Source organism: Balaenoptera ricei, chromosome 1 (genome assembly GCF_028023285.1).
Source record: "Balaenoptera ricei isolate mBalRic1 chromosome 1, mBalRic1.hap2, whole genome shotgun sequence".
NCBI lineage: Eukaryota > Metazoa > Chordata > Mammalia > Artiodactyla > Balaenopteridae > Balaenoptera > Balaenoptera ricei.
In genome coordinates this window covers 37,431,447-37,456,899 of record NC_082639.1, presented here as the reverse complement: position 1 = coordinate 37,456,899, position 25,453 = coordinate 37,431,447, and the positions used below count along the sequence as shown (strand labels likewise).

Sequence of the window (25,453 nt, the reverse complement as noted above, 5' to 3'; positions counted from 1 at the left end):
AATATCAGAGTGGTTGATTAGCTTTCCCTCTCTGCTTCCACTCTTCTTTCTCTCTCCTGCAATGATTGGTGATCACCCCATGGATAGAGATACATTGTCAGAGATGAATAAGTCTAGGAACTGAGTTACAAAATAAATTAAGATCTGGGAGAGATACCAGCCTTCTTTCCAGCTGGAGAGGCCCCAACACTGAATGGTTCTGTAGGGAATCTGATCATCAATTTGCAATACCTCACAGAGCCAGCCCATTTCCCACTCTGAGCTCCTACTGGAAACACTGCTTCTCCAAGCTGGGGGTTCTTGAGGAGAGAGGCAGAGGTGCCTGGAGCAGGTCTCTCCTGCCTGGACACCACTTGGGCTTTAGTATTGACAGAGTGGCTGACAGTTATCTTCCAACCCGAACTGGCTGGGACAGGACAAGGGCTAGCCTTGATGGTGGCCAGGCTCACCTGCTCCCAGCCTGGGATGCCCCTGCTCTGGACCTCTTATTTCTCTTTATTGGTTTATTTTTCAATGCATCTTAAATTTGTAAAGAAATAAAATAAAGATATAAAAAAAAAAAAGAAATAGGTAACCCTGAAAGCATATGAACCATGTCTTAACCTTTTTCCAAATCCCAAGTTAATATGGTTCGGAATTGTGTTTGATATTAGAAATAGACTGCAGTCCATTCCAGATTACTTTTATGTGAATTTTCTACCTTGTGGTTTATTTATAGGCTTATTTCTTCCCTGATATAGGCAGCATGCTTCTTGGCCACTTTTAGCCTGTCATGGAGCTGGTATGCCAAGGAAATCACACTCATTTTAACATTAGCTTTAGCATTATATTATCATATGCTAAATTACTCTGATACTTTTCATAATCACATGTAGCCAACTGATTAATTTTAGGTTCTCAGTATTGAGAAAAATTGTCCTCCCACTTAGAATGTATAATGTGATATGCCATAAATTGGTACTCAGTACATGCTTATTGAATGAATGAGTAAACTGTTGTATAATTTAAAAAATATTTATGTAGCATGGAAATCTCTCTTCCTTGATTTATATGTAACTGGAGCCTAGGAGATATACTAGCAAGATATATAAATAAAATAAAGATGTAATTTCTGCATTGTTTTGATTTTTAAAACATTATATAGATTAAAAAATACCACTGAAAGTTATTATTAACTAGTTCTTGATTCATTCATTGAACATTTAGCCACTTGTTTTGTGTAAAGCTCAGTAAGTAATTGTTTACTTATTTTGGGTGGAAATCATTCCAAAATACTTTGTATTTCCCTACCTTAGAATACAAACCCAAGTTGGGCACTAAAGCCTATGCTTCTAGAACTGCATTATGTTGCCATCTTTATGTAGGTGGGAAGTTGTAAACTGAGTGGGTACTTGACCCTAAGAAATTCTCTGAAACCTGCTTTTGAAAAGCTTTTTTGGTCATTTGCTTCTTTCTCATTATAATGGAGTGATGAATGTGGTAAGCAAGGCAGTATAATATAGTTACCGTCTTTAAAAATACATTGTTGAATCAAAAGATGAAGTACCCTCTCCCTGGTGGTTTTCTTACCTTAAGAACAGTTGTTTTTATATTTATTTAGTCTTTAAGGAAATGCAAATTAAAACCTAAGGAAATACTATACACACACTAGGATGTGTAAAATAAAAGACTGACACTACCAAGTACTGACAAGGATGTGGAGCAACTAGAACTCTCTTACATTGCTGGTGGGAATGCAAAATGATACAGCCACTTTGGAAAACAGTTCCTTTCTTTTTTTAAAAAATTTATTTATTTTATTATTTTATTTTTTGGCTGTGTTGGGTCTTCGTTGCTGCGCGCGGGCTTTTCTCTGGTTGCAGCGAGCAGGGGCTACTCTTCGTTGCAGTGCGCAGGCTTCTCATTGCGGTGGCTTCTCTTGTTGCGGAGCACCGGCTCTAGGCGCGTGGGCTTCAGTAGTTGTGGCTCACAGGCTCTAGAGTGCAGGCTCAGTAGTTGTGGCGCAAGGGCTTAGTTACTCCGTGGCATGTGGGATCTTCCCAGAGCAGGGATCGAACCCGTGTGCCCTGCATTGGCAGGCGGATTCTTAACCACTGCACCACCAGGGAATTCCCAGAAAACAGTTTCTTATAAAATTAATCATACACTTAATCATAAGATTCAGCAACCTATTCCTAGGTATCTACTTTAAAGAAATGAAAACATATGTTCATATAAAGATTTGTACTTGAATATTCAGAACAGCTTTATTCAGAATAGCCCTAAACTGGAAACAACCCATATGTCTATGAAATGGGTGAATAGATAAAGAAATTGTTGTATATGCATATAGTGGAATACTGTTCAGCAATAAAAAAGAACAAACTGATGGCCTAAAACATGGATGATTCTTAAAAGCATTATCCTAAATAAAAGAAGACAGACCAAAAAGAGAACATACAATACAATTCCATATACATGAAATTTTAGAAAGCCTTAAGCTGTAGTGACAGAAAGTAAATCAGTGGTTGCTAGGGGAGAGGGAAGTGGGGCATGAGGAAACTTTTTTGGGTAATGGAAATGTTCTATGTTGTGATTATGGTAGTGGTTACATGGCTGTATTCATTTGTCAAAACTTAATTGTATACTTAAAATTGGTATATTTTATTGAACGTAAATTATGCCTCAAAAATTGATTTTAAAGGAAAGAGTGGTGGGTTCCAGTCTTGGTTTCACATTAAAATCACCTGAGGAGATTTTAAAAAAAATAGTGCCAAGGACTCACCCCGAATTAATTAAATAGGAATCTGTTGAGAATGAGGACTGAACTTCAGAATTTTTAAAAAGTTCCTAGGTTGTTTTATGTGCAGCCAAGGTTTGAAAACACTGTTCTAGAAAAATGATCACCTTTATTAGTGTTGTCAGTGTTTTTAAACTTATCATAGGCAGTCAAAACATTATGTAATATTTATTACACAAGTGCTATGGACTACGTCAACTTTCTTTTCTACTTCAGTCTATTTTCTTTTATCTATCTTTAGGTTTATTAATGGATCTCAAGGAAAATTATTCTCTTGCTACTTAAAATGTGTGTCTGTGTTTTGGAAAGGTCTTATGCAAAAATGTATAAATTCTTGCCATCAAAAGACACTTGTATAAATGTAATGCCAACATATAATTTTATTCATGTTTGTTCATTCCTCCATTCATTTATAAAACTTATATTTAACATTTTTAAATATTCTGTGCAAAATAGAATATAAATTCTGTATTTAAGGAGTATACAGTTTAGTATAGGATACACATTAAAATAGCACTTAACACAGTGTTCTGTAATGATAGCGGTAGTTACTGTGGAGGCAAAGGGTAGAAAGTGATTAGAGAAATGAGGACAGCTGGATAAATTGCTCTATTTTAATATTCCAATTATAAGAAATTTAAAAATTATGTCTAATATTGCAATATTAGATAGAAAACACTATTTATTGCTTACAAGTTAGATTGACCCTTCATGAAATTCTTTCTATATTGGCATTTCTCTACCCTATAATACTCTAGCCTATAGTTGATTCAAAGGGGTAACATTGGCAGGCAGGAAGATGACAAAAATACTGCCAGATATTCTTTTTTTTTTTCAGAATAAATTTTATAGATTTCTGTCTTTACAATAGCTTTGTTATATCTTCATAGGATCCTTTTTTTCTTTTTAAAAAAAATTGTTGCTTTTTAAAGGTACAAATATATGATAGAGCTAATCAGTAAAACAGATTTTGGTCCATCCATCCATTCATTATCTTGCATTCTGTAAGCAACAGGAGAATGTATTATGCCTTTGAAAGCCTTTGGAGATAATTACATTTTTTCCCTATTCATTCATGGTTTTATTGAATGGAAGCCTGCCACATTAATACATTCAGTAAAAGTCAGCCTGTTTTTATTTTGCTTAAATCTATCAACACCTGGTAAACTGACATGACTGTCAAGCATCACCAACATACATTGATGTTAGTGGTATAAAATCCTTCCCCATGTTATGGTTCTTGTGAAAAAATACTTTTGCTAATCTTTTCTCTCACTCAATATTATATTATTATTTTTATTTTTAATTAAAGTATAGATGATTTAGAATTTTATAGTTTCAGGTGTACAACAGAGTGATTCAGTTTTTTATAGATTATACTCAATATTATTGTACTCTTTACTGTCGGGTATATTTGCATTTATCTACTATATATTATATTATCATATATATTATATAATATGACATATGATATATATGTGATTATATTATATATTATCATATATATGCAGGGACTATGCAGCAGATAGCCTCAGAATTCTGGCTCCTCACTATGTCTCAGTTTCCTCAACTATAAATGGACCAGAATGATGGTCCATTTGTTTTATACTCAAAAGGAATTGTTTTGAGTATAAATCAATTAATATGTTAAGTATTTAGAACAGGGCCTAGCACTTATCAGGTATTACGTAAATATTCATTCACTATTATTCTTGTATCAGAATTGTTGAGAGTATTCCATATTTGTTACCTTTCCTTCTTTAACCTTCTCGCCACCTCTGAAGCCTTTTCAATCTGACTTCTGCTTTCGCTCACTATATTAAAATTGATCTCTTAAAGGTCACCAATGACCTCATGATTGCCAGACACGGTATCCTTTTTGCAGTCCTCATCCGTCATGACCTCTGTATAGCATTCTCTGTAGTCTTCTGAACTTTCCTGTTGAAATGTTTCTTCCTAGATTTTTGTTTTACTTCACCATTCTGGTTTTCCTTCTACCTTCCTTCTTTATTCTCTTACCCCACAAAAGTAGGATTACCTTCTTGCCCCAAGTTTTCTAATTAAGCAATCTTATTTATTTCTATAGCTTCAATAACTATTTTAAGAACATAAGTTAGTATATAATGTAATGGTTTCAAATTTGTTTCAAGCAACTCTACTTATTTTCAATTGAAATCTTACATGATATTCCAGTTTTTGCAGCAGAAAAATTTGAGATGTTTTGGGAATTGGGATGGGGCCCCAAACTCAGGCAGCTTGGCCAGCTTCTTCCCTTTGATCCCTGACGCACTTCCAAATAATCTTAATCTTGGGATTTGTAGTCTGGAGATCTGCCTGAGATTTCTCATCTGTACAAGTGTTAGGATTTTTGTGAGATTCTAAAGAAACTAATATACATGAAAGTACTTTATAAATGTCACTGTGCAAATACTATGACTGTTAAGTGTACATCGTTGTTTCTCCCTCTTGAATTCAAGATTAGCATGTATATTTGCTTGCTAGATATTTCTAAATGGATACCCTAATAGCCACTCAAAATGAATATGTCTGATAAGGGATTAATGTTCAGAATATGTAAAGAACTCCTACAACTCAACAACAAAAAGCAAACAACCTGATTAAAAAATGGTCAAAGGACTTGAATAAACACTTCTACAAAGAAGATATGCAAATGGCCAATAAGCACGTGAAAAGATGCTCAACATCACTCACTAATCATTAGGAAAATGCAAAAAACCACAGTGGGACATCACTTCATATCCATTAGGATGTCTGTTATAAAGAAAAAAAAAAACAGAAAATACCAAGTGTTGGTAAGGATATGGAGAAATTGGAACCCTTGTGCATCACTAATGGGAATATAAAATGGTGCAGCTTCTGTGGAAAATGTTATGGTAGTTCCTCAAAAAACTAAACATAAAATTACTGGATTCAGCAATTCCGCTTCTGGGTCTGTGGCCAAAAGACTTGAAAGCAGGAACTCGAACAGACATTTGTACACCCACATTATAGCAGCAGTAGTCACAATTGCCAAAAGGCACGAGCAACCCAAGTGTCCAACGACAGATGAATGGATAGACAAAATTTAGTATATACATACAATTTACTATTATTCAGCCTTAAAAAGGAAGGAAATTCTGATACATGGTACAACATGGATGAACCTTGAGGACATTACGCTAAGTGGAGTAAGCCAGACACAAAAGGTCAAAAATTGTATGATTCCACTTATATGAGCTACCTAAAATAGGCAAATTCATAAGAGACAGAAAGTAAAATAGAGGTTACTAGAGGCTGGGGGGAGAGGGGAATGGAAAGTTATTATTTAAGGGGTAAACAGAGTTTTATTATGGGATAATGAAAAAGTTCTAGGGACTTCCCTGGTGGTGCAGTGGTTAAGAATCCGCCTGCCAATGCAGGGGACACAGGTTTGATTCCTGGTCTGGGAAGATCCTACATGCTGCGGAGCAACTAAGCCCATGTGCCAAAACTACTGAGCCTGCGTTCTAGAGCCCGCAAGCCACAACTACTGAGCCTGCGTGCCACAACTACTGAAGCCCGCGCACCTAGAGCCCGTGCTTCGCAATAAGAGGAGACACCGCAGTGAGGAGTCCGCACACCGCAACGAAGAGTAGCCCCTGCTCGCTGCAGCTAGAGAAAGCCCGCGCGCAGCAACGAAGACCCAACGCAGCCAAAAATAAATAAAATAAAATAAATAAATTTATAAAAAAAAGAAAAAGTTCTAGAGATGGATAATGGTGATGGTTGCACAGCAGTGTGAATGTACTTAATGTCACTGAACTGTATGCTTAAAACGGGTAAAGAGTACATCTTATTTATATTTTACCACAAGAAAAAAAGTTTTAAAAAAGGCTACATGTCATATGATTCAGTTTATATGAAATGTCCAGAATAGGCAAATCCTAAAGACAGAAAGTAGATTCGTGGTTTTCAGGACCTGGCGGTAGGGAAAGTAATTGCTGATGGGTATGGGGTTTCTTTTTTGGGTGATGAAATGTTCTAATATTAGATAATGGTGATGATTGCACAAATCTGTGAATATACTAAATACCACTGAATTGTACACTTTAAAAGAGTGAGTTTTGTGATATATGAATTACATCACAATAAAGCTGTTATTTAAAAAGCAAATATTCCAAATAGGAAAAAAAAAAACTTCAAAGACATTCTTTTTTCTTAGGAAATGAGGTCTAAATTCCTAAGCCTTATTATTAGAGACTGGGGTTCAAATTTCAGTTCTGCTACTTTCTAGCTGTGACAAGTTACTTAACCCTTCTGTGCCTCAGTTTCTTTATCTCTAAAATGGAGACACAATACCATCTCAGAATGTTTATATCATAGTTAAATGAGATAATGTATTCAAAGTCAACTTGGAATTTCTTACACATTGTAGGGTAGTACTATGAATATTAATTCTCTTTGTTTTAACCTTCCCTGCCTCTTAACAGTCTATACATCTGTTCTTAAAAGTGCCTTTTCCTTATCTACTTAGTTGAAATTAAACCTTCCATTTTAGTCCTATGCATTATTCAGCAATTGTTTATTAAGTACCTATTATGTGTTAAGCTCTCGTCTAGACGCTTGGAGATATGGCAGTGAATAAAACAGAATTCCCGCTTTCATGGAGCATACATTTTAGTTAGGGGACAGACAGCACTTTCTACTTTCAGCTTGTGTTATAATTATTTATTATTAAGTATGATTTTCTCTTCCAGTCTGTAAGCACTTCTAGGGCAAGGACTGTATCCTACAATATATTCAGCATCCAGCACAATACCTAGTAGAATTCATAATGGACTTTTAAGAGGTCTTTGTGGAAATGAATTGAAACCATTATCTTTTTAATTTCTATGATTTTCATAATAGTGATTCCCAACACTGCTGCTTTATATTTTACTCACATCACTTGAGGAACTTTGGTAAAATACATTCTGGGGCTCTACCCTTGTAAATTCTAGTTAACTAAAATTGGAATGGGGCTCAGGAATCTGTTTCTTTGACAAGCTCTCCAGGTTTAAATGTTGCTCTATTGATTGATTTATACACTAGCTTTTTCCAAACTAGATTTGGAAATTGTGGGTCAAATTGAAAAAAATGGATAGAGTGGTTATAGGAAAGAGTTATATGAAAAAGTCATTAATCTTAGCAGCACTGCATTTGCTATTAGGAAAACCACTAATATCTATCCTTCGTTCTTTTTATTTATTTATTTGAGTAATTTTAAAAAATAAATTTATTTATTTTATTAATTTATTTTTGGCTGTGTTGGGTCTTCGTTGCTGTGCACGGGCTTTCTCTAGTTGCGGCGAGCAGGGGCTGCTCTTTGTTGCGGTGCGCGGGCTTCTCATTGCGGTGGCTTCTCTTGTTGTGGAACACGGACTCTAGGCGTGTGGGCTTCAGTAGTTGTGGCGCATGGGCTCAGTAGTTGTGGCACACGGGCTTAGTTGCTCCGTGGTATGTGGGATCTTCCCGGACCAGGGCTTGAACCCGTGTTCCCTGCATTAGTAGGCGGATTCTTAACCACTGCACCACCAGGGAAGTCCCTATCCTTTGTTCTTTTTAAATGCTAGTTCTTAACATAGTGTGTCCAAAATGATTCTCCACATTTTAATAGGTAGTACGTTTTTGAAAAAGCACTGGAAAAGTCTGAAAGGATTTACGTCAAACTGATAAATAATCTCTGTGAAGAGAAAGGGGAATAGGGGTGACCAAGAGGAAATTTAATCTGTATTGTTTTAATTATTTTATAGTGAGAACCTATTTACATATTCCTTATATAATAATGTAATTAAAATAAGTTAAAGACAATATGATTTATTCAGCTGCATTTTGGTCAGCATCTTTGTCTTTTAAGTTAACATGTGTTGGACAGATATCATTTTACCTTTATAAACGTGATTTAGGTAAGGGGTTCTTAACCTGGCACCTGTAAATGGCTTTCAGGGATCCAGGAACTCCTGAAATTATTTTCAGATTTTACAAATGCATATGGACATTTTTCAGAGAAGACAGTATATAACTTTCATTTGATACTCAAAGGGATCCATAACTCAAATAAGTTCAGGAACCACTAATTTATGCAGAAGAATCTGCTTAATTTGATAAAAATCCTGCAATAAGTTCCTCTATTGCCTTTGAGCCTTGATGTGTATAATATGGGTGGATGTGATTCATTAACCATTTTTATTCTACCCATTTCAGGTTATGAATAGGATAGTTACTTTATTTTCTTAAAGGTTAACACAGATCTACTATTTGCTATTTCTACTGAATACTTCAATTTTGTCATCTTTTATATATTTATTCTGTTTTGCTACTTATCTAAATGCTGCTAAGTTCCTTTTTTTTTGTTTTAACAGAATGATGCCTTGACATTATTGTGCCATAGACAGCTAAGTTTTAATGATTTGCACTAGCTGAAATAATATCCTATGAGGTTACTGAATAGAGTAGATCATAGCTACCTCTTTATCGAATTTTCCTATGGAATCAGATTTTTTAGGTTATGTTCCCTGGGAAATAGACTCTGAGATGGAGATTTGCCTGCAGAAAGTTTATTAAGAACAATACTTGTAATGGAGCGAGGGAAGCAAGATTAGGAGGGCAGAGAGATTCAACTGATGCAGTTGCAACAGAGACTTTAGTCAGTCCTTTTGGGAACTCTGGAGCTTGGATGACACTTCAGGGCTGTCTGGAATTAGATGTGGGCTGACCTGAGGGCGTAACCTTGGGTGGGGTAGTTTCTTTCTGTGGAAGAGATGGAACTACACAGTTCTCCTTCCCAGTTGCAGAAAGTGCTTTAAGCAGATGGCTTTCAACTGTCAGCTGGTTCAGGGTCGGCCTCAGCTACAGAGAGCTGCTTCACCTGAGATCACAGTCTTCTAGGGGCAGCTTGCAAACGGCTGAGCAAGGTGGGGGTATAAAGGTCTAGCTATTTTTGACAGGCAGTACTTGCTCCAGGGAACTGTACCTGGTTGTCAGGCCTGCATTACAGTTTGACTTCTTCCTCTTCTCAGCCTGCTTCTGTTGCCTTTCCTTCACAGGTATTGATTTCTAATAAGCATCTTGCATCCCAAATTCCCTCTCAGTGTGTGCTTTTAGAGAACGCAACCCATGATACTTTGGTTGAGGGCAGTTTGTGGAGGAGGACTTGGCCGTGAGCTGCTAGCAGCCAACTCTCTTGACAGAGGAATGAATGCCTTGGTCTTGAAGGGAGTATCTGGTCACTGTATTCCTTGTGCCTCTTGGATTCATTTCATATAGTAATTTCACCCCATGTGGGAACAAATTCTGTAACATTCTGTTTGGTCTCTTATGAAATGTGGGGAATTTACAAGAGTGAGATTAGCAGATGAATTACAACCTCTTCCACTACAGCTAGTCTCCAGATAACAACTGATATTCACTGTCTCCCTCCACTAATTTCCAGTCTAGATTCTTGGCTAGAATCTTTTCCTGTTTAGGTGGCTTACCAGATGGGGTGACTGTCATGACTGAGGAGTCTGAGCCTAGTTACCATGCCCTTTTTAGGTCTTGGCCACTATACTTGTTCATTTACTGTCAACATTGGGCAAGGGGGAGTATCAAGAGATGCTTCAGTGATAACCTTGATGCTAAATGTCATCTACTTCCTGATGTTACTTTTCTTTGTGTTGGTAAATCTGCTTAATTTCATAAACACCATATGTTGCTAACGTAGCACATTATATTTATGTGACATTAAAATCAGATCTATTATTTGGGTTTTAAAGATCAAATATAACCTTGTTGAATCTGCTTTATTAATGTTTCTTTGATACATGATGGGAATGCTAATTGCAGAGGTTTGTAGATTGTCACCTCTTGTGTTGTCCCTTGCAAATATTATTAATATATCATCAGGATAATTAGCAACAAAAGAAGTTCCTTATCCAAAATCTTATGTTTTTATTTGTAGTATTTTAGTATAGTTTTATTTAGAACTTTAGTTAGTAGTGAGTGGTTTTTTAGCACTTTCTCCCCATTACCTACTCACTTAGAGATCAGAACTGAAAAACTGAGAAGGAGTTGGATTTTAACTTACTGCAGTTATGTAGCCATGTGATAATTATGTCATTTAGCAAACCATCAAGACAAGTTAGCATTGCTGGGAGGTTTTAGTAAGGAACCTTCCTTCTGCTCTGAAGCCAAGGCTGCCTGATGAGGCCTTGAAGGTGAGAGTGTTGGCAGTGTCCCTGAAGAAGAGACTTAGTATTTTGGAACTGGGGGGCTCTCTTAGCAGACTTCCTTCCTTCCTTCCTTCCTTCCTTCCTTCCTTCCTTCCTCCTTCCTTCCTTCCTTCCTTCCTTCCTTCCTTCCTTCCTTCCTTCCTTCCTTCTTCCTTCCTTCCTCCCTTCCTTTTTTTCTTAACACTTTTGGTAAGATATAATTCACATACCATACAACTCACCCATATACCCAGGGGTATATTCACAGATATGGGTAGCCATCACCACAGTCGATTTTAGAACATTTTTATCATCTTAAAAGAAACCCTCGGGACTTCCCTGATGGTCCAGTGGTAAAGAATCTGCCTTACAATGCAGGGGAAGTGGGTTTGATCCCTGGTCAGGGAACTAAGATCCCACATGCTGCGGGGCAAGTAAGCCTGCAAGCCACAACTGCTGAGGTTGCGCGCCTCAACTAGAGCGCCTGCGTGCTGCAAACTACAGAGCCCATGTGCTCTGGAACCTGTGCACTGCAACTACAGAGCCCATGCACCCTGGAGCCTGCACGCCACAACTAGAGAAGAAAACCTGCATGCCACAGCTAGAGAGAAGCCTGCGCGCCACAACAAAGAGCCTGCACACCACAAGGAAAGATCCCGCATGCCTCAACGAAGATCCCCCATGCCGCAACTAAGACCCGACGCAGCCAAAAATAAATAAAATAAATAAATAAATAATAAATCTTAAAAAAAAAAAAAGAAACTCTATACCCTTTAATAGCACTACCCAATCCTATCATCCCCTCTAACCCTAAGCAACCACTAATTTCTGTCTCTATGCCTATTCTGGACATTTCAAATAAATGGAATCATATAACATATAGTCTTTTGTGACTGGCTTCTTTCACTTAGCATAATTTTTCAAGGTTCATCTGTGTTGTTGCACACATCAGTACTCCATTCCATGTTATGGCTGAATAATATTCCATTGTATGTATATACTACATTTTGTTTATCCATTCCTTAGTTGTTGGACTTCTGTGTAGTTTCCCTTTTCGTTAAGAATAATGCTGCGATGAACATTCATGTACAAACTTTTGTGTGGACATATGTTTTCATTTCTTTTGGGAATAGAATTGTTGGGTCATATGATAACTCTATGTTTAACCTTTTGAGGAACTGCCAAACTATTTTCCAAAGTGGCTACACCATTTTATAATCCCCCCAGCAATGTATAAGGATTTCAATTTCTCTGCATGCTTGCCAACAATTGTTATTATCTATCTTTTTTATTATTGCCATCCTAGTGGGAGTGAAGAAGTATTTCATTATGGTTGATTTTGATTTGCAATTCTCTGATGACTAATGATATTGAGCATCTTTTCATGTGCTTATTGGTCATTTGTGTATCTTCTTTGGAGAAATGACTATTCATATCCTTTGCCCATTTTTAAGTTGGGTTGTCTTTTTATTGCTGAGTTGTAAGTGTTCTTTATTTATTCTAGATAGTAGTCTCTTATCACATTTATGATTTGCAAACATATTCTTACACTTTGTGGACTGTCTTTTCACTTTATCGGTCATAACCTTTGAAGCACAAAAGTTTTTAGTTTTGATGAAGTACAGTTTATTTTTTTCTTTGTTGCTTGTTTTCTTGATAACATTTCTAAGAAAACATTGCCTAGCACAAGAACATGAAGATTTACTCCTATGTTTTCTTCTATGAGTTTTATAGTTTTAGCTCTTGTACTTCTATGTTCCATTTTGAGTTGATTTTTGTATATGGTATCAGAAATGTCTTCAACTTCATTCTTTTGCATGTCATTATCCAGTTGTCCCAGCATAATTTGTTTAAATGACTATTCTTTCCCCAATGAATGGTCTTGGCACTCTTGTTGAAAGTTAATTGAAAATTAATTAAATTTATTTCTGGACTCTCTGTTCTGGTTGATCGATCTATATGTGTGTACTTATGTCAATATCACACTATTTTGATTTGTATTGCTCTGTAGTAAGTTTTGAAGTTGGAAAGTGTGAAATTGGAAAGTGAGTTTTGAACTTTGTTCTTTTTTTTCTTTCTTTTCCCAGCTTTTTTGAGATAATTGACATATAACATTATACAAGTTTAAGGTATATGATGTGATGATTTGATACACGTATATATTGTGAAGTGTTTACCATGATAAGGTTAGTTAACACATCCTTCACCTCACATAATTACCATTTTGTTGTTTTTATGGTGAGAACGTTAAAGCCCTTTCTCACAGCAACTTTCTTTTTTTTTTTAACATCTTTATTGGAGTATAATTGCTTTACAATGGTGTGTTAGTTTCTGCTTTATAACAAAGTGAATCAGCTATACATATACATATATCCCCATATCCCCTCCCTCTTGCGTTTCCTTCTCACCCTCCCTATCCCACCCCTCTAGGTGGTCACAGAGCACCGAGCTGATCTCCCTGTGCTATGTGGCTGCTTCCCACTAGCTATCTATTTTACATTTGGTAGTGTATATATGTCCATGCCACTCTCTCACTTCATCCCAGCTTACCCTTCCCCCTCCCCGTGTCCTCAAGTCCATTCTCTACGTCTGTGTAGAGAATGTCCTGCCCCTAGGTTCCTCATGACCATTTTTTTTTTTTTTTTAGATTCCATATATATGTGTTAGCATATGGTATTTGTTTTTCTCTTTCTGACTTCACTCTGTATGACAGACTCTAGGTCCATCCACCTCACTACAAATAACTCAATTTTCGTTTCTTTTTATGGCTGAATAATATTCCATTGTACATATGTGCCACATATTCTTTATCCATTCATCTGTTGATGGACACTTAGGTTGCTTCCATGCCCTGGCTATTGTAAATAGAGCTGCAATGAACATTGTGGTATGTGCAACTTTCAAGTATATAGTACAGTATTGTTAACTATAGTCATCATGCTGTACATTAGATTCCTGGAACTTACTCACCTTATAACTGAAAGTTTGACTAACATATCCCCTTTTCCCCCACCACTCAGCCCTTGGCAACCACCATTCTATTCTCTGTTTCTATGAGTTTGATGTTTTTAGATTCCACATATAAATGAGATCATACAGTATTTGTCTTTTTCTGTCTGACTTATTTCACTTAGCATAATGCCCTCAAGGTCCATCCATGTTGTCACAAATGGCAGGATTTCCTTCTTTTTTATGACTGAATAATACACACACACAGGCACACACACACACAGACACACACACACCCCACATTTTCTTTATCTGTTCATCCCTTGATGGACACTTAGGTTGTTTCCATGTCTTGGCTATTATAAATAATGCTACAGTAAACATGGGAGTGCTGATATCTCTTCGAGATAGTGATTTCACTCCTTTAAATATGTACCCAGAAGTGGGATTGCTGGATCATATGGTAGTTCAGATTTTAATTTTTTGAGGAACTTTCATATTGTTTTCTCATAGTGGCTATACCAGTTTACATTCCTGCCAACAATGCACCATGGTTCCCTTTTCTCCACATCCTGGACAGCATTTGTTATCTCTTTTTTTGATAATAGCCATTCTAACAGGTGGGAGGTGATATCTCATTGTGGTTTTGATTTGCATTTCCCTGATGACATTGAACACCTTTTCATGTACTTGTTGGCCATTTGTATGTCTTCTTTAGAAAAATGTTTATTCGAGTCCTCCACCCATTTTTTAATCAGATTGTTTGTATTTTTGCTATTGAGTTGTATTAGTTCCTTACACATTTTGGATATTAACCCCTTATCCAATATATGGTTTGCAAATATTTTCTCCCATTCCATAGTTTGCCTTTTCATTTTGTTGATTATTTCTTTAGCTGTACAGAAGGTTTTTAATTTGGTATAGTTCCACTTGTTTATTTTTGCTTTTGTTGCTTGTGCTTTTGGTGTCATATCCAAAAAATCATTGCCAAGACTCAGGTCAGGGAGCCTTTCCCCTATTTTCTTCTAGGAGTTTTACAGTTTTAGATCTTAAGTTTAATTCTTTTTTTTTTTTAAATTAAAAAAAAATATTTATTTATTTATTTTTGGCTGCGATGGGTCTTCATTGCTGTGCGTGGGCTTTCTCTAGTTGTGGCAAGCAGGGGCTACTCTTCGTTGTGGTGTGCTGGCTTCTCACTGCGGTGGCTCCTCTTGTTGCAGAGCACAGGCTCTAGGCACGCAGGCTTCAGTAGTTGTGGCACGTGGGCTCAGTAGTTGGGGCACCCAGGCTCTAGAGCACAGGCTCAGTAGTTGTGGTGCACAGGTTTAGTTGCTCTGCGGCATGTGGGATCTTCCCGGACCAGGGCTCAAACCCGTGTCCCCTGCATTGGCAGGCAGATTCTTAAGTTTAATTCTTTTTGAGTTAATTTTTGTGAGTGGTATAAGATAGGGGTTCAATTTTTCTTGTGCATGTGGATATCCAGTTTTCCCAACACCATTTATTGAAGAAACTATCAGTAAATATAAACTATTTTTCCCATTGAGTTTTCTTGGCTCCCTTTTCAAATATCAATATTAGTTGACCATATATGCATGGGGTTTTGATTTTCTGGGCTTTTGATTTCCATTGGTCTGTAGGTCTGTTTTTATGCCAGTACCATATTGTTTTGATTACTGTTGTTCTTCTTTTTCAAGATTGTTTTGGCTATTCTGGTTCCCTTGAGTTTCTGTACTAATTTTAGGATCAGCTTGTCAATTTTTGCAAAAAAGCCAGCTGGAATTTTGATAGGGATTGCATTGAATTTGTAGGTTTATTTGTACAAATTAGTATTGCCATTTGTATTAGTTTTCTATTGCTGCTGTAACAAGCACCACGAACTTGGTGGCTTAAAACAACACATATTTAATATCTTATAGTTCTGGTAGTCAGAAATCTGAAATGGGTCTTTCTGGGCAAAACTCAAGTTTTTGGCAGAGCTTTGTTCCATCTGGAGGTTCTAGGGGAAAATCTCTTTCCATGCCTTTTTCCAGCTTCTAGAAGCCACATCTACATTTTGTGTCTCATGGCTCCTTCCTCCATTTTCATAGCCTATCACTCCAACCTCTGCTTCCATTGTCACATTTTCTCTCTCTGACCTTAAGCCCCTTGCCTCCCTCTTTTTTTAAAAATTAATTAATTAATTTATTTTTGGTTGCGTTGGGTCTTTGTTGCTGCACGTGGGCTTTGTCTAGTTGCGGTGAGTGGGGCTACTCTTCATTGCAGTGTGCATGCTTCTCATTGTGGTGGCTTCTCTTGTTGCAGAGCACGGTCTCCAGGGCCCGCGGGCTTCAGTAGTTGCAGCCAGTGGGCACAGTAGTTGTGGCTCACGGGCTCTAGGGCGTGCGGGCTTCAGTAGTTATGGCACATGGGCTTAGTTGCGGCTTACGGGCTCTAGAGTGCAGTCTCAGTAGTTGTGGCACACGGGCTTAGTTGCTTCGTGGCATGTGGGATCTTGCTGGACCAGGGCTCAAACCTGTGTCCCCTGCATTGACAGGCAGATTCTTAACCGCTGCGCCACCAGGTCCCCTTGCCTCCCTCTTATAAAGGACCCTGTGATTACATTGGGCTTATTCAGATAATCCAGGGAATCTCTATATCACAAGAACCTTGATTTAATTACATCTGCAAAGTCTCTTTTGCCAAATTCAGAGAATCAGGACGTGGACTTTTTTTGGGGGGGGCATTATTTTGTCTACCATACCATTTTAACAATGTCTTGGGGTATTATCTTATTTATTACATCCTCTTTAATTTCTTTCAACAATATTTTGTAGTTTTCTAAGTGCAAATTCTCTACTTGCTTGGTTGACTACTCCTAAGTATTTTATTCATTTATATACTATCATAAATGGAATTGTTTTCTGAATTTCATTTCCAGACAGTTCATTTCTGCTGTATTTAAATACAATTGATTTTCGTATATTGATCTTGTACCTCTAACTTTGTTGAACTCATTTATTCTGTCAATAGAGATAATTTTTCTTCTTCCTTTCCAATCTGGAACCTGTGGTCCTTATTTTTGCAAGTCACAAAACTCAGTGTTGTTTGTGCCATAGAATGTATTGGACTAAGGGAGATTTCCTGCTTTACATTGAACTTGGAAAGCCTTTTTAATGTGCTATTAAATTATGTTATTAGAGAATGCAATCCTAGGGAAGCAAGAGTGAAAGTAAAGGGAGTGAGACAGGATATGAGGGAGAAGTAATATGAAGGTGTGTATAGAGCTGGTTACCATTTGCTATCAAGTGGCAACTGATTGCTCAATCTCCCTGAATTGCCTTATAGAAAGGGCATGGAGAATATCGTCTGGCTCCCATTTCTCATTTAACAAGTTCAGAACTGGGAAATGTTTTGCTATTAAAGGTATATTTTGCATATCCTTCTCTAATTTTAACCATTATTGATTTTACAGTTTGGGTTGTAGGGATTGTAGGATTATAGGAATTTCGCTATTGCTGTTGCTGTTCTGCATAGCCTCCAAACTTAAATACCTTAAATTCCCTGGGTATGTGATGTGGTTTCTTTCAATTACAAGATGAGAAAAAGGGATTGGCCATAGTTCATAGCCTTGTTATAATCTGTGACAACTCTTAATGGCTGGAAGCTTAAAATAAAGTAAGAACAAAGATTAAGTACATTTAAGAAAAACGATCTTTCTTTTTCGGTATCATATTCTTTTTTCTTTCCTATTATTTTTCTGTACTATTTATTTTCTATTTTCAAGATAGGTTTTGGGAGCATAAAGAGTCGTAGTATAGCAAAATAGCTTATTGTAAGATATAATAAAATACTTGCTCTTCCTCTTTACTCTTCTCTCTAGTCTCTGAACCCTTAACCTTTTCTCTCTTCTGCCTTACTTTCCTGAAAAATTCAGTCCAAACCTTCGTGAAGCAAGAGAGAAAAGGAAGTTAGACAGGGAAAGAGGGAACGTAGCAGCACCAAGTGGCAGCAGCCTAAAAGGGAGTGTTAGAGCCCAGCAACTTAGATGGCCCATAGATTATTTGGGAATCTAAAAACGTCAGACTCATAGAACCAGAGAGTAGAATGGTGGTTGCCAGGGGCTAGGGAGTGAGAGAGCAGGGAGATGTTGGTCAAGGGGTACAAACTTTCAGTTGTAAGATGAATAAGTTTTAAGGATCTAATATATAGCATAATGATTATAGTTAATAATACTGTATTGTATGCTGGAATTTGCTAAGAGAGTAGATCTTAAGTAGATCTTCTTACCATACATACACATACACACACAGGCACAAATGGTACTATGTGAAGTGATGGATATTTTAATTAACTTGATTGTGGTAAGCATTTCACAATGTATATGTATATTAAATCATCACATTGTATAACTTAAAAAATCATGTTGTACAACCTAAATATATACAATTTTTATTTGTCAATCATACTTCAATGAAGTTGGAAAAAAATTAGGAAATATTCCCCCCTCCAAAAAATTATTTGAATTGTACTTGCACCTATTTTGCAAGTTTGAGATTGTTTCAAAATAAAAGGAATAAATACGATATTAATCTCATATGAACTTTATTTAATAATGAGTGCTTCCATATTACCTATTTACTTAGAGCTGTTTAAGAGAATATTTTTTGTTTCTTAGCTTAACATTTCAAATCTCCAAAGTTATTTGAATAAGAGTCATTTTTAATATTTTAGTTTTTTTTTTTTTTTTTTTGAAGACCACAGAAAAAAGCAATTGCCTTTATTTCTATGTTTGGGAAATAAATCTACCTGTAGTAAAATAGGAAAAAAACAAAAACAAACAAACAGAACTACAGAAGGTGACAGTAGGAAATGTACCAGAAAAAGAAAGAGATTATCACATTAAATGTAAATGAGGTAAATTTTTGAAATGAAAAATTGTACTTTTCAATTTCCTGGGCATTAGGGATGTTGAATTGTAGTTAGATGCATAAACCCTAAGGGGCTAATATGCATAAAAGTCATAGGCAAGGTATAGCTGCCTCCAAGAGCAAAGTATATAATGCTTGACCCTTAGTAACTTCTCAGTTCTTTCTCTCTCATTTGTCAAACCACAGGACAATTAAATATACCCTGATAATATAGGCAAATAGTAAACTGGGTAGAGGTGTTTGATATTTAAAATAATCCAAATATTACTAATATTACCAAGCCACCTGCCACTAAAAAAAAAAATTAATTCTAACCAACAATGGAACAAAACTGTCCACATTTTCACACAATTCCACCCTTCAAAAATATAAAGAAAAGTACATGGTTTTAGCTATTTAATATAAATAAGAAAAATCTTGTTTCCTTTGGCATCTTTAGAAAGTAACTACAACAAAAGGAGGTGATTGTATAAAGAAATTTATACTTAAGCAAACATATAGGGGAAAAAACCAGCAACTTGTGTTTAGTATGCAATAAGATCAACTACAAGAGTTTATTATTCATTAGGAAAGCCTTACAAGTTTTTGGAAGAACCACCACGTCTTAACATTACAATATATTTAATAATGGTTCTTTTATTGCTTCTAAGATTATTGAGAAGTCAAATGAAATTATGCTGAATTTATGGTTCAAAACTATTTTCCAAACACTTCACCATTATAATTTAGGATAAGTAACGCTTGAAGAAGGCAAACCTTTTATAATATGACTTTCAATATACAGCCTTACTTTAATTCATTCTGATTCCATTACATTTTTGTTATTTTTGCATTGGCCCTGAATATTTAATAAGAACTGTGTTTCTATGTGTAGAACAGCCTACACAAATCCATTTCACCCTTCATAAAATGGTCACATTAGTGTTTGAGCTTGCAAAACTAATAATTTTCAAACTTTTGAACTTAGAAGGAAATGTTTAGAAAGTCTGACTATGTACAAGAGAAGGTAAACTTTTCAATTCTCTTATTATCAGAAACATCATAATGAAAGGTAGATTTATAGCACACTTCTATTTCTATGTGCATTTGAAGTATGTAGAGTAAAATACCAACACAGCTTTCATGTGTCAATAGGGGGAAATGCAAGCAAGAGTGACTTTTAAAGGATCCAATAAAGCAATCTCTTATAAAGCCAAACTTAGGCTTAAAAAACTTGAAACAGTTGATTTCATCCTTGCAAGTTGTCAAAGAAAAATTTCATCAGTTTAAAAATAGAAAGATGTTAAATTCACTGAAAAATTAAGCTGGGTTCTTTCATTAAATCTGGGAATACTGCAACATCAAGTATTTACTGTTTTTGCAAGAGAAACAAAATTGGCAGCTCCAGTTTTACATTATTACTTATATACGAAAGTTTTAAGAGTGAAGAATTGTGACAAAACATTCCAAATGGATGACCTAAAAATGGAGCAAGGGATACTGTCCCTCAGCACATTTCCCCACCAAATATAGAGAAATTTACTATTAGAATATTAGCTGTGTGTGGTAAGAGGGGAAAAACAGATATGGTGTCCCAATATGTTGACAAGGACAAAAAGGCTCTGAATAGGTCACCATCTTCAATTCTGAATAATCTCATATTTAAGAATTCTCAAATGCTTAAAATGGTAGTCTTTTCAGCTACCCATCCTAAGAAGTCAGGTACAAGCATGCAAGTAAATTCACAGCCACAGAGGATCCATGTTAAAAACAGTTAAGGTAGCTGTGATGCAACACCAATAATTTGAATGGCCCTGACACACTCAAAATATTATCTTAATTATTCAACGAAATCCTTAAGCAAACTCTTGCTAGTCTTGGTACACTGCTAAACACTAAAGTAGCATGTTTTTTCCATGGTTTTAGCTTAGCTCAAAGAATTTTTACAATATTAAGTAAGAAAAAAATTAAAGTATTTCCCCTTTTTAAATTTACAGACGTTTAATTAGCTTTATTTACAGAGCAGGGATTTTTTTCAGTCTCCAGTGGTGCCTAGATAACATCATTAGGCAAGAATGCCAGCTTAAAAGAAATCTACGCAGAATCCTAAAAATAACAGATGTTGATGCTCCTCAAGAAGGGGCAAGCTTGACTATATCAGCAGCTCTATGTCTCAGTTACTCAGAAGCAATTCTGTTGCAGTCTCTACATCTCATGATTCTGAAGACAAGGCCACTATTACCACATTCCTATCAAAGCCCATAGCACATAGGTTTTCTATTTTTTTGGTGTATTCTGGACTAGAAACTGGTGCTCCAGCATACACATGTGCCCAAAGTCGAGGTGTCTATTTGAACATTTTGGAATTTTGTTTGTACTGATTTGCTACTACTGCATCTTGTGGATCATCTGGTTCTGCAGCTGCCAGTACTGCTTGCAATGACAATAATACCGTGCCGAGAGTCATTGCTGCTGCCCATTGATCTTTCAGGATATCCAAACAAGTAGCCCCTGTGATGGAACTAATATTAGGATGCCATATTTTAGTGATAAAACGGATCTTAGGGGGATTAAATGGATATGTTTCTGGTATTTTAATCTCTAGTTGATATCTTCCTCCTTCATATGGTGTGTCTGGAGGTCCTGCTATTTCTCCTCTTAATTCTGTAAAATTCTCATCTACAAGATCTACTTTAATTTGATTTTTGCTCGTAAAGATCCTGATTTGATTAAAAGGATGTTAATATCAACAGCTATCTGTGGTTGATGAGAGACTGTTGCCTAATTTGTCATCTTTGTACATTTCTTCTCAATTCTTGTAGAAGAGCAAGGGGATAGGATTAGGACTGCCTCTGTTCCCGACAAATATTAATAGACTGTAAGCTCTTATCCCCATAATCATACCCTTGATTTTGTCGTCACCTAAACCTGCACCTTCTCCAAACTCCACTTCAAGTTTCTCAGATTCCCAACCTCCATGGATTAAATAAATTCACTTTGGTACTGCAAACCCAGTTATTAGCTGGCTTCATCAAAACGAATATTTTAGTTTTATTTCATGTTCATTTTAAAGGTTAAATTATCAATAGTACAAACATGTATAACTCATCATTTATTTTTTAAAAATTATTTATTTATTTATTTATTTGGTTGTGCTGGGTCTTAGTTGCGGCTCACCGGCTCCCTTGGTGGCAGCATGTGCGTTCCTTAGTTGCGGCAGGTGGGCTCCTTAGTTGCGGCTCACAGGCTCCTTAGTTGTGGCATGCATGTAGGATCTAGTTCCCTGACCAGGGATCGAACCCAGACCCCCTCCATTGGGAGCACGGAGTCCTAACCACTGTGCCACCAGGGAAGTCCCTCATCATTTATTTTAAAGGATACTTGGTTATTATTCAAATGACAAGCTAAAGTTTTGAGTTTTAAAAAAATTATATCTTTCTTGGTTGTATAAATTACAGTCTTATGATTTTTAAAGCTTTGTAAATATTGTTATTTAGTGTACCAATAATATATCACTTATTCTGCATAACAGTGGCAACAATAATATTAATAGCTAATACATATATAGTGAACATTTACTGTGCTAGCACTGTGCTAAATGTTTAACATGTTTTAACTTATTTCATTCTTACAATAGTCTTTTTGAGGTGTGTATTTTATTATTCCGATTTTATGGATGAGGACATGATTCCCACATAAGAATTTGTCCAAGGTCACATAACTAGTTAAGTGGCAGAGCTGAGGTTAGAACCAAGGCAGTCTGGTACCTGTGTCCAAAATCTTAATCATTATGCTATATTCAATTATGCATAGTGAAAAATAAAATGAATCACTTAAGTCCAAAATAGTGATTGAGAAGGGCAAAACAAATCAATTAAGTGAAAACATTATATACTGAAATTATTTTTCCTTTCCTGTCCATAAATAAGAAAATTCAGACAGAGATTTTATATATAGACTATGACAAATCATTATTGCTTTTAATAACACCCATTCTTGCCTTATACATTATATCACATCTTTAATGCATAGACTTAAAAAAAACTAGCTGATGCTGTACTAGAACAATAAATCTATTGTTGAGCCTAGTATATTAAATTAATATATCATGGACCTATTATGTATTCCTTTTTTTTTTAAATTTATTTTTTCCACGTTGGGTCTAAGTTGCTGCGCGAGGGCCTTCTCTAGTTGCGGCGAGCAGGGGCTACCCTTCGCTGCGGTGCATGTGCTTCTCACTGCAGCGGCCTCTCCCATTGCGGATCATAGACTTCAGGCACGCAGGCCTCAGTAGTTGCGGCACGCAGGCCCAGCAGCTGTGGCTCGCGCGCTCTAGAGCACAGGCTGAGTAGTTGTGGTGCATGGGCTTCATTGCTCCACGTCATGTGGGATCTTCCCGGACCAGGGCTTGAACCCGTGTCCCCTGCATTGGCAGGCGGATTCTTTTTTTTTTTTTTTTTTTTAATTATTTATTTATTTATTTATTTTTAGCTGTGTTGGGTCTTCGTTTCTGTGCAAGGGCTTTCTCTAGTTGCGGCGAGCGGGGGCCACTCTTCATCGCGGTGCGCGGGCCACTCACTATCGCGGCCTCTCTTGTTGCAGAGCACAGGCTCCAGACGCGCAGGCTCAGTAGTTGTGGCTCACGGGCTTTGTTGCTCCGCGGCATGTGGGATCTTCCCAGACCAGGGTTTGAACCCGTGTCCCCTGCATTGGCAGGCAGATTCTCAACCACCGCGCCACCAGGGAAGCCCAGGCAGGCGGATTCTTAACCACTGCCCCACCAGGGAAGTCCCTCTTTTTTTAAAAAAAATTTTATTTATTTATTTGGCTGCCCCAGGTCTTAGTTGAGGCACATGGGAATTTTGTTGCCGTGTGCAGGATCTTTTTAGTTGCAACATGTGGGATCTAGTTCCTTGACCAGGGATTGAACCCGGGTCCCCTGCATTGGGAGCTCAGAGTCTTAGCCACTGGACCACCAGGGAAGTCCCCCTATTATGTATTCTTACAAGATTAACTTTTTCTCCAGTAGTATAAAATGGTTGAAATTAGTGACAGTTATAATTTAAATGAAGGAAATAATTCACTTTGCAGTACAGATAGAAAAACAGGGCTTCCCTGGTGGCGCAGTGGTTAAGAATCCGCCTGCCAATTCAGGGTGCACGGGTTCGAGCCCTGGTCTGGGAAGATCCCACATGACGCGGAGCAACTAGGCCCGTGAGCCACAACTACTGAGCCTGCACTCTACGGCCCTTGAGCGGCATATACTGAGCCCACGTGCTGCAACTACTGAAGCCCATGTGCCTAGAGCCCATGCTTGGCAATAAGAGAAGCCACTGCAATGAGAAGCCCACGCACCACAACGAAGAGTAGCTCCTGCTCGCTGCAACTAGAGAAAGCCCATGCGCAGCAAAGAAGACCCAATGCAGCCAAAATAAATAAATAAATAAATAAATAAATTTTTTAAAGAAAGAAAGAAAAACAGGTGACTTCATAAATGGGGAATATATTGTTGATTTTCTTCACCTTATTTTTAATTGTCTTTATGATTTACCAGTAGCAATTTAGTTAGTTTCGATTTTCATTACATTATGGAATTTGTTAGAAAGCAGTAGAAGGAAGAAAAGAGGCCGAACATTTAGAAGTGTTGCTGATGAGTGGGTTATAAACTAATTTTATGAGTGATTTACGGGAATTCCCTGGCAGTCCAGTGGTTAGGACTCGGCGCTTTCACTGCCAGGGCCTGGTTTCGATCCCTGGTTGGGGAACTAAGATCCTGCAAGCTTCACGGCCCAGCCAAAAAAAAAAGAGTGATTTATATGATGGTTGTAATCTAAATATGCAGTTCATTTACTAACTGCTCCAAACCCTGTGATCCTAGAGGCTCTGGGAAGATCATAAGGACATGCTGTGGGAGAAAAACGTGTGCAACAATCTTTGTAGCTCCTTTTATGGCAGAATATTTTCTCCCAGAGATCAGCTGCAGGAGGTAATATATCTGAAGTGCTTGTTGAAGTATAAAGTTCTGTATTGATATTAGTTGTGACTTGTCTAAGGTCATGTGTGATATATTTGCTATAGAACTGTAAATTAGAAATTTTTTCAGTTGTCTGCAAAATAAAATATATCATTTTTTTAAAGAACATATTTTGTTCATTTTAGCTCACTCCACTAAGAATATATTTGTAGTACTAATTTGGCACTGGGTTCTTCAGTTATTATAATGTTGCTTTTAATGAACATATGTGCTATTTATTACAACTGAGGTTGGCATTTTATCTCCTTTTTTGGGCAGATTAATTTTTTTGAGAGGAAAGTACAACTATTAATATTCACTCAACAAGTATGGTCAAAACAAAGTATAGGGTTGCCCCCAAACAGAATCCTGTTTGTTCATTTTTACAACCCTTTGGGTTGCATTTTGGATTCAGCATTGAATGGATCATCTTTCCTTTAATTTGAACATTACATCTGTGTACACACCTGTAAGCATTCTTATAATATGAAAAGCTGTCCCCCCTGCATTTTTGGATATTATGAATTTAGGCAGATTTTAAAAAGAATTTTTAGGCTGAAGAATTCATATAATGAAATTTATGATTCTTTAAAGCAGCAGGTGAGTGAAAAAGGTAAAC

The 25,453-nt window shown here is 36.8% G+C and overlaps 1 protein-coding gene and 1 pseudogene across 1 annotated transcript in view; one reads left to right on the top strand and one right to left on the bottom strand.

The window, feature by feature from the left end:
• Positions 1-25,453, top strand: part of ZSWIM5 (zinc finger SWIM-type containing 5) — a 252,624-nt gene that overhangs the window by 7,978 nt on the left and 219,193 nt on the right. The window lies entirely within an intron of this gene.
• LOC132347077 (ubiquitin-conjugating enzyme E2 K-like) overlaps positions 20,905-25,453 on the bottom strand; it is a 36,057-nt pseudogene continuing 31,508 nt past the window's right edge.